The sequence below is a fragment of the Aegilops tauschii genome, chromosome 3 (assembly GCF_002575655.3).
Source record: "Aegilops tauschii subsp. strangulata cultivar AL8/78 chromosome 3, Aet v6.0, whole genome shotgun sequence".
Lineage (NCBI taxonomy): Eukaryota > Viridiplantae > Streptophyta > Magnoliopsida > Poales > Poaceae > Aegilops > Aegilops tauschii.
In genome coordinates, this window is record NC_053037.3 from 316,246,898 (window position 1) to 316,254,523 (window position 7,626).

Genomic DNA, 7,626 nt, shown 5'->3' on the forward strand with positions numbered 1-7,626 from the left:
AACTGCTAAGCTTATCTGGGATAGGCTGTCCAAAGTGAATGAAGGAGTCTCAACTCAGCGTGACTCTCGAGTTGATGTTCTTCGCAATCTCTTCAACCGCTTCAAAAGACTCAACAATGAAAATGTTCAACAAACCTTCGATCGCCTCACTGACATCTCAAATGAGCCTCAAGCGCTTGGTGCCACTGACATCACCGACCATGAGGTGGTGAAGAAATTGTTGAGATCGCTTGATTCCTCATTTGATACTCTGGCATTGATGATACAAGAACTTGCTGATTACAAGTCACTTGATCCCGCTGATATCCTCGAAAGGCTAAATACTCATGAGTTCTAGCTTGCTGAAAAGAGAGACCTCTATGGTTCGAGCTATGGCAGATCACGTGCACTGAAGGCCAAGGCAGTTTCTGAGTTTGAAGATGAAGACTCTGGCAGCAGCCTTGGTGATCCTAAAGAACTGAGCTAGGAACTAGCACTACTTGTGAAGAAATTTCAAAAGTTCTCAAGACATGGTCACTTTGGAAGATCCTCAAGGAGCAATGATTCCTCATCCAGTGACTACAAGAAGAGGCTTTGTCACAAATGCAAGAAACTTGGACACTACATTCAAGATTGTCCTTAGTGGGAAAGGGAATCAAAGAAGAAGAAATACAAGGATTACAGTTCTGATGATGCAAAGAAAAAGAAGAAATCCTCAAAATCTTCATCATCAAAATCCTCAAAGTCTTCATCTCACAAGAAGAGCAGCTCCAAGAAGGCTCGGGCATTCATTGGCAAGGAAATGGACTCTGAAGCTGAATCTGAGGAACATGAGGAAGAGGAGGCATCTGAGGAGTCCGAGTCTGGAGTAGCGACTCTAGCTCTCGCTACTACTTTCGTCAGCAAGTCTATCTTCAACTCTGAAGAAAATGGCTTCACCAACAAGGCTGATGAAGGCAATGATGACTATGCTCCCACCTATTGCTTCATGGCAAAGGGTGCCAAGGTACTCAAATATACCTCCTCTGAATCTAGTGAGAATGAATCTGATGAAAACCTCAAGCCCAGCTACTCTAAACTTGCTAAGATTGCTGTGAAACAACAAAGGGATTTTGAAAAGTTTCAAAACATGCTAGACAAAAGTGATGATATGTTGGGTGAAGAAATGGATCGCACTAAAATCTTGACTGAAAATCTTCAGAGACTTCAGACTAGGTTTGACAACCTTCAAGGTCATCATAACACTCTCTTATCTGATCATGAGAAGCTTTCTTATGAATTTCTTCAAAGAAAGCAAGATCTTGAGAAGCTAAGAGTGAGTTATGAAGATCTTCAGAAGGAGCGCGATTCATTACTTACTCAACAAATCAGCGCTGCTCAGGAAGAATTTGTTCCTCCATGTTTGAAATGCATTGAACGTGAATCTGCTAATTCTTCAACTGAATGTTCAAATGCTTCTAGTGCTACAAATTCTTCAACTGTCTCTGCTATCACTAATTCCTCATCTGAGGACATTGCTAGTATCACTGACGATGCAGGGCTGAAGGAATTGTACATGACAGGCATGTACAAAAGCCTCAAAAGGCATCAGACTCTTTGTGATGTGCTTAAAAAGCAGATCCTCAACAGGAACCCTAGGAAAGAGGGTATTGCCTTTGAGAGGAAACTCAATGCTGATGGTACATATTGGAAGCCTGAGCAGTACCCCAAAACCTCATGGGTTGCTGCAAAGGGACCTCCAGTTGATCCATCTAATTTATCTGGCTTTACATGTGAATCTTCTCATTCTTCTGATGAGTCATTTGACTCCAACTATAAACTGTTTAAAAAATCATAATGGTGAAGTATTTGCTAGATATGTTGGCACTAACTGCAGGAACGGTTCTCCTATGAAGAAAATCTGGGTTCCCAAAAGGTGCCTCGAAAGTCTTCAGGTGAATGTCCTCCTGACACCACCTGTGAAGAATAGGAACCCCAGATCAAATTCTTCATATGGACCAAATTCTTCATATGGATCCAAGTCCTCGTACGGATCGAATTCCTCACGTGGATCATATTCCTCAAAAGGATCAAAGTCCTCATATGAACATCATCGTGCTAACAACTCTGTTTCGCAGGGAAGAGCTAAGGGCTATGTATATGAGCATTATTCTTCTAATCACTGTGTTCATAAGTCCTCGAAGAATTTCTCTGCTTATTCATATGCTTACCCTAACTCCTCTTATGTGAAACGAAATGGATTGGCTTCTATGCCACCTTTCTCGTATGGAGCTCACAGAGTGATGAACTCTTTGCCACCCCTTCAGATGTGGGTGGTGAAGAAAAAGAACTAATCTTTTATGCAGGGTCAGGTCTCCAGACGTACTTTAACGTCTGAAGAATTTGCTGGAGACCTGAAAAGTGCTTGAAAGGACGCAGGCTAATCATGAAGAAATGAACTTTTATTTCTCACGTCCTCATACTCCTTTATCTGTTGCATTGCTTGATGAAATTGGTTTGATGAATTGTGATGTCATATTCTTCACTGATGAAGTATATGAAGTTCGTAAGCTGCACTAATTCATCTGCAGGATCATCAACCCAAAGCCACTGAGTGGGTCCTCGATAGTGGATGTACAAATCACATGACTGGTGACAAGAATCTATTGATGGATGCTCCCTTATCACCATCGCATCTGAAGCATATCATCTTCGCTGACAAAGGCAAAAGTCAGGTATTGGGTCTAGGTAAGGTTGCGATCACAAAGGATCGACACATGGACAAAGTCATGCTTGTCGAGTCCTTAGGATACAACCTCATCTCTGTCTCAATGCTTTGTGACCTTGATATGGTTATTGTCTTTGGCAAGTATCGTTGTGTTGTGGTTATGGAAGTTGACAATTCCAAAGTCTTCGAAGGCTTTAGGAGAGGAGACTTGTATATTGTTGATTTCTCTACAGGACCGCAACCAGCCGTGTGCCTACTTGCAAAAGCTTCAGAAGGCTGGCTATGGCATCGACGACTTGGTCATGCAGGCATGAGGAATTTGCACACGCTTGCGAAGAAGAAGCATGTCATTGGCATTGAGAATGTCAAATTCCTCAAGGATCACTTGTGTGGAGCTTGTGAAGCTGGAAAGATGACCAAGGCTAAGCATCCAGCGAAGACTATCATGACCACTACTCGACCATTTGAATTGCTTCATATGGATCTCTTCGGTCCTAAGCATTACTCAGCAGTCACAAATGACGCATCTCTCTATGGCTTTGTTATTGTTGATGATTACTCTCGATACACATGGGTACACACTGTTACTTACAAACATGAAGTGCGGGAAGTCTTCAAACGATTTTCCTCGAGGGCTTCAACCAACTTTGGTGTGAAGATCAAGCATATCAGAAGTGACAATGGAACTGAGTTCAAGAATTCTGGTCTTGATGACTATCTTGATGAACTTGGTATTACTCATGAGTTATCTGCTCCGTATACTCCTCAGCAGAATGGCGTCGTGGAGCGCAAGAACAGAACTCTTGTTGAGATGGCTCGCACTATGCTTGATGAGTACAAGACACCTCGTCACTTCTGGATTGAGGCAATTTATACTGCGTGCCACATCATCAACAGGGTATATCTTCACAAATTCTTCAAGAAGTCTGCCTATGAACTCCTCACTGACAAGAAAGCCAATGTGAGTTATTTCAAAGTCTTTGGTGCTAAATGTTGGATTAGAGATCCTCATCACAATGCTGAATTTGCACCGAAAGCACATGAAGGTTTTATGCTTGGTTACGGAAAGGACTCGCACACCTACAGAGTCTTCAACAACGTTCTTCACAAGGTTGTTGAAACTGTAGATGTGCGGTTCGATGAAACTAATGGCTCGCAAAGAGAGCACCTACCCTCTGTGATAGATGAACCAGCACCTGAGGAAACTATCAAGTTCAAGGCTACTGAGGATGTCATTCCTACCGAAGAATCTGCTGAAGAATTCATTCCAGAACGTGAAGAACGTCGAGCTAATGCACCTGAAGAAAATGCTGAAGAAAATGGTGCTGAAGAAAATGCTGATCAAATTCCTCGACGACAACCTACTCATCCTCGCGTTGCAAAAGAAGTGCAAGTTGAAAAGATCATCGATGACATTGAAGCACCAGGTCCTCTCACACGCTCAAAAGCTTCACATTTATCTAACTTTTGTGGGCACTATGCTTTTGTCTCTATCACAGAGCCCACTAAGGTAGATGAAGCATTTCTGGAGCCTGAGTGGATTCAGGCCATGCAAGAAGAATTACATCAATTCGAGCTCAACAACGTTTGGGAACTGGTTAAACGTCCAGATCCTCGCAAGCACAATATCATTGGCACAAAGTGGATCTACCGCAACAAGCAAGATGGAAATGGCCTTGTGGTGAGGAATAAGGCATGGCTTGTAGCTCAAGGCTACACACAGGTTGAAGGAATTGATTTCGATGAAACTTTTGCACCTGTTGCTAGACTTGAAGCTATTCGCATATTACTTGCTTATGCTAACCATCATGATATCACTTTATATCAAATGGATGTGAAAAGTGCATTCCTCAATGGTAAGCTTGAGGAAGAAGTATATGTTGCTCAACCCCCAGGTTTTGAAGATCCAAAGCATCCTGACAAAGTCTTCAGACTCAATAAGGCCCTCTATGGCCTCAAGCAGGCCCCTCGGGCATGGTATGATACTTTGAAGGAATTCCTCATGAAGAAAGGCTTCAAACCCGGTTCACTCGACCCTACTCTTTTCACTAAATCTTATGATGATGAATTGTTTGTGCGCCAAATATATGTTGATGATATTATCTTTGGTTGTACTGACCAACGTTATAGTGATGAATTTGCCTATATGATGAGTGAAGAATATCAAATGTCTATGATGGGAGAGTTGAAATTCTTCTTAGGTCTTCAAATTCGTCAACAGCACAATGGCACATTCATATATCAGGAGAAATACCTCAAGGATGTACTGAGGAAATTCGGCATGCAAGATTGCAAAGGCGTCAAAATTCCGATGCCCACAAATGGCCATCTCTGCACTGACGAAAATGGTATTGACTTCGATCAAAAGGTATACCGCTCCATGATTGGTTCTTTATTGTATTTATGTGCATCTAGGCCAGATATTATGCTTAGTGTTTGCATGTGTGCCCGATTTCAAGCTACACCGAAGGAATCACACCATAAGGCTACGAAGCATATTCTTCGATATATAGCTCACACACCAACACTTGGATTATGGTACCCCAAGGGCTCGGCTTTTGATCTCATTGGATATTCTGACTCTGACTATGCTGGTAATCGTGTGTACCGCAAGTCAACATCTGGTACATGTCATTTCCTCGGACGATCTTTGGTCTGTTGGTCCTCGAAGAAACAAAACTGCGTATCACTGTCTACTACTGAAGCTGAGTACATTGCTGCTGGTTCTTGCTGTGCTCAATTGCTGTGGATGAAGCAAACTCTCAAGGACTACGGCGTCAATGTGAAGAATGTGCCTCTCTTCTGTGACAATGAGAGTGCCATCAAGATTGCTCACAACCCAGTTCAGCACTCGAAGACAAAGCACATTCAGATTCGTCATCATTTTCTTCGCGATCATGTGTTGAAGGGCGACATTTCTATTGAGCATGTGAAGACTGAAGAACAGCTAGCCAATATCTTCACAAAGCCCTTGGATGAGAAGAGATTTAGCAAGTTGTGGTGTGAGCTAAATATCTTAGAATCTTCAAATGTTCTTTGAAAAGGACACTCATACTAACACTTATGCAAAATTGATGACTTAGATGTGCAACACATGAAGAAACGTTTTTCTTCAATCAATGAAGAATAACACTCTAAGTGTGAAGAAATTAATGAAGAATTTGATTCTCAGAGCCCTACGACAATTGTACGCGGTGTCTGAAATCATCATTCTTATACGGTGGGTCACGCCACCACAAAAGTTGAAAATCTTCAATTTGAGTTTTTCCTCAGTTTTTGAAATTCCTTAGTTGTTCATGTTCTTCAACTTTGCATTGTCTTCACTGTTTCCGTCGTTTTGCTTCATTGGCTATATATATACATATATATATATATATATATATATATATATATATATATATATATATATATATATATATATATATGAGTTTATGTCCTCTACAACATTCACTTATGGCTAATTCTTCAAGTTGGTTTTTCTGCTAAGTGAATGTGATCGGACCCTTCCCCCTCTATGCTATACTCAACCCAATCTATTCACCCACGATCTAACACGATCTCCACTTCTCAGTACGTGGGTGACACATGTCAAGCGAATGAGAAGGGTCAGGGGCACGTTCGTCCAATTTCTTCGGGCGAACAGTTTTTCACCGTGGCTATAAATACCCCCTCTCCCTTTCCTCACTTCCTTTACTTCGCTCGACCTCTCTCCGGCTCGAGCTTCTCAAACCCTAGCACCGCCACTACTTCATCGTCTCCGGTGAGGAAGAGCTTCACTGCCTCGACCTCGTCACCACCGTACTCGCACCGGCCGCGGAAATCTTCACTCCGCCGCCATCGTAGCTGTCTTCCTCCACCAAGTTAGGGCGTGGAAGATCTGCACAGACGAAATTCTCATCTCCACCTCCCAGTTCGTCGTGTTCTTCGTCCAGGGTAATTAAAAGTTACTTTTACTGCCCTCTTTGATTCAAATGATTTCTACAAAATCTTCAAAAGTGTTTATTCTTCAAATTTTTCACACACTAACACCTCACATGTCATCTGTTCTTGATTCGTTTCTCTAAGCATCATTTTTCTTCAAGATTCCTCAATTGTGTGGATCTTCGATCTATACAACTCTGGAACCTAAGACAAAGAACGCTTAGTGAAATTCTTTAAGACTCATCTGGTCTAATTCCTCAAACTTGTTCTTTTTGAAAAACCTTCTGAGAACGCATATGACCTCTCCAAATTCCTCGCAACTATACTCTATTCACAGGTACTCCTGTCCGCTACTGAATCACTAGGTTCTCATCAACTTAACTCATTTGCAACGTTCCTCGAAGAAAAGTTGCATACTTCTTCAGAAAATTCAATTGTTCAAAATCCTCAACTGAAGAAAATGGCTGATGGAAAGAAGCCACAGAAAGGAGGAAAGAGGCCTGAAATCAACACTGCATTTGAAATCCGTGAGGACATCTATGCTGGGTACTGCACACCCCCTGAGGAAGATAAAAATCAGCGCAAGGTGCGCATTCAGAAGATAGAGAGGAGATGGGCAAGAGAGTGGAGGGAGTACAGGTATGTGACTCCCAAGTACATGAAGAAATTCGCACTCAATCCTCCATGCTCAAGACCTCTGTTGGCACCTGGCCAAGAAGCTGATCTCACCAGCCTTAAGCGTGGTGAAGATTATCCTGAAGAATGGGCCAAGCGCCAGGCCAAGCTGGCCAAACAGGCAAAATATGCAGTGAGGAAATTCAACGAAGACTCTGCTGCTGCTGCTGCTGAGGCCTCTGTAAAGCCAAAGAAATCGATGGCAAAGAAGCCTGCGCATAAGCCAAGTGCTTCTTCTTCAATGCCCTCACGGCCAAGTTCCTCAGCTAAGCCCTCACGACCAATTCCTCACGCTGCTCCTGCTCCTCCAAAGTCCTCAGCTGCTCCGACCAAATCCTCAGCAC

General features: G+C 42.6%; 1 pseudogene; it reads left to right on the forward strand.

Annotated features, from left to right (window-relative positions):
- The first annotated feature begins 259 nt into the window (after positions 1-259).
- Positions 260-6,964, forward strand: LOC141042922 (uncharacterized; annotated as a pseudogene).
- The last annotated feature ends 662 nt before the right edge of the window (positions 6,965-7,626 follow it).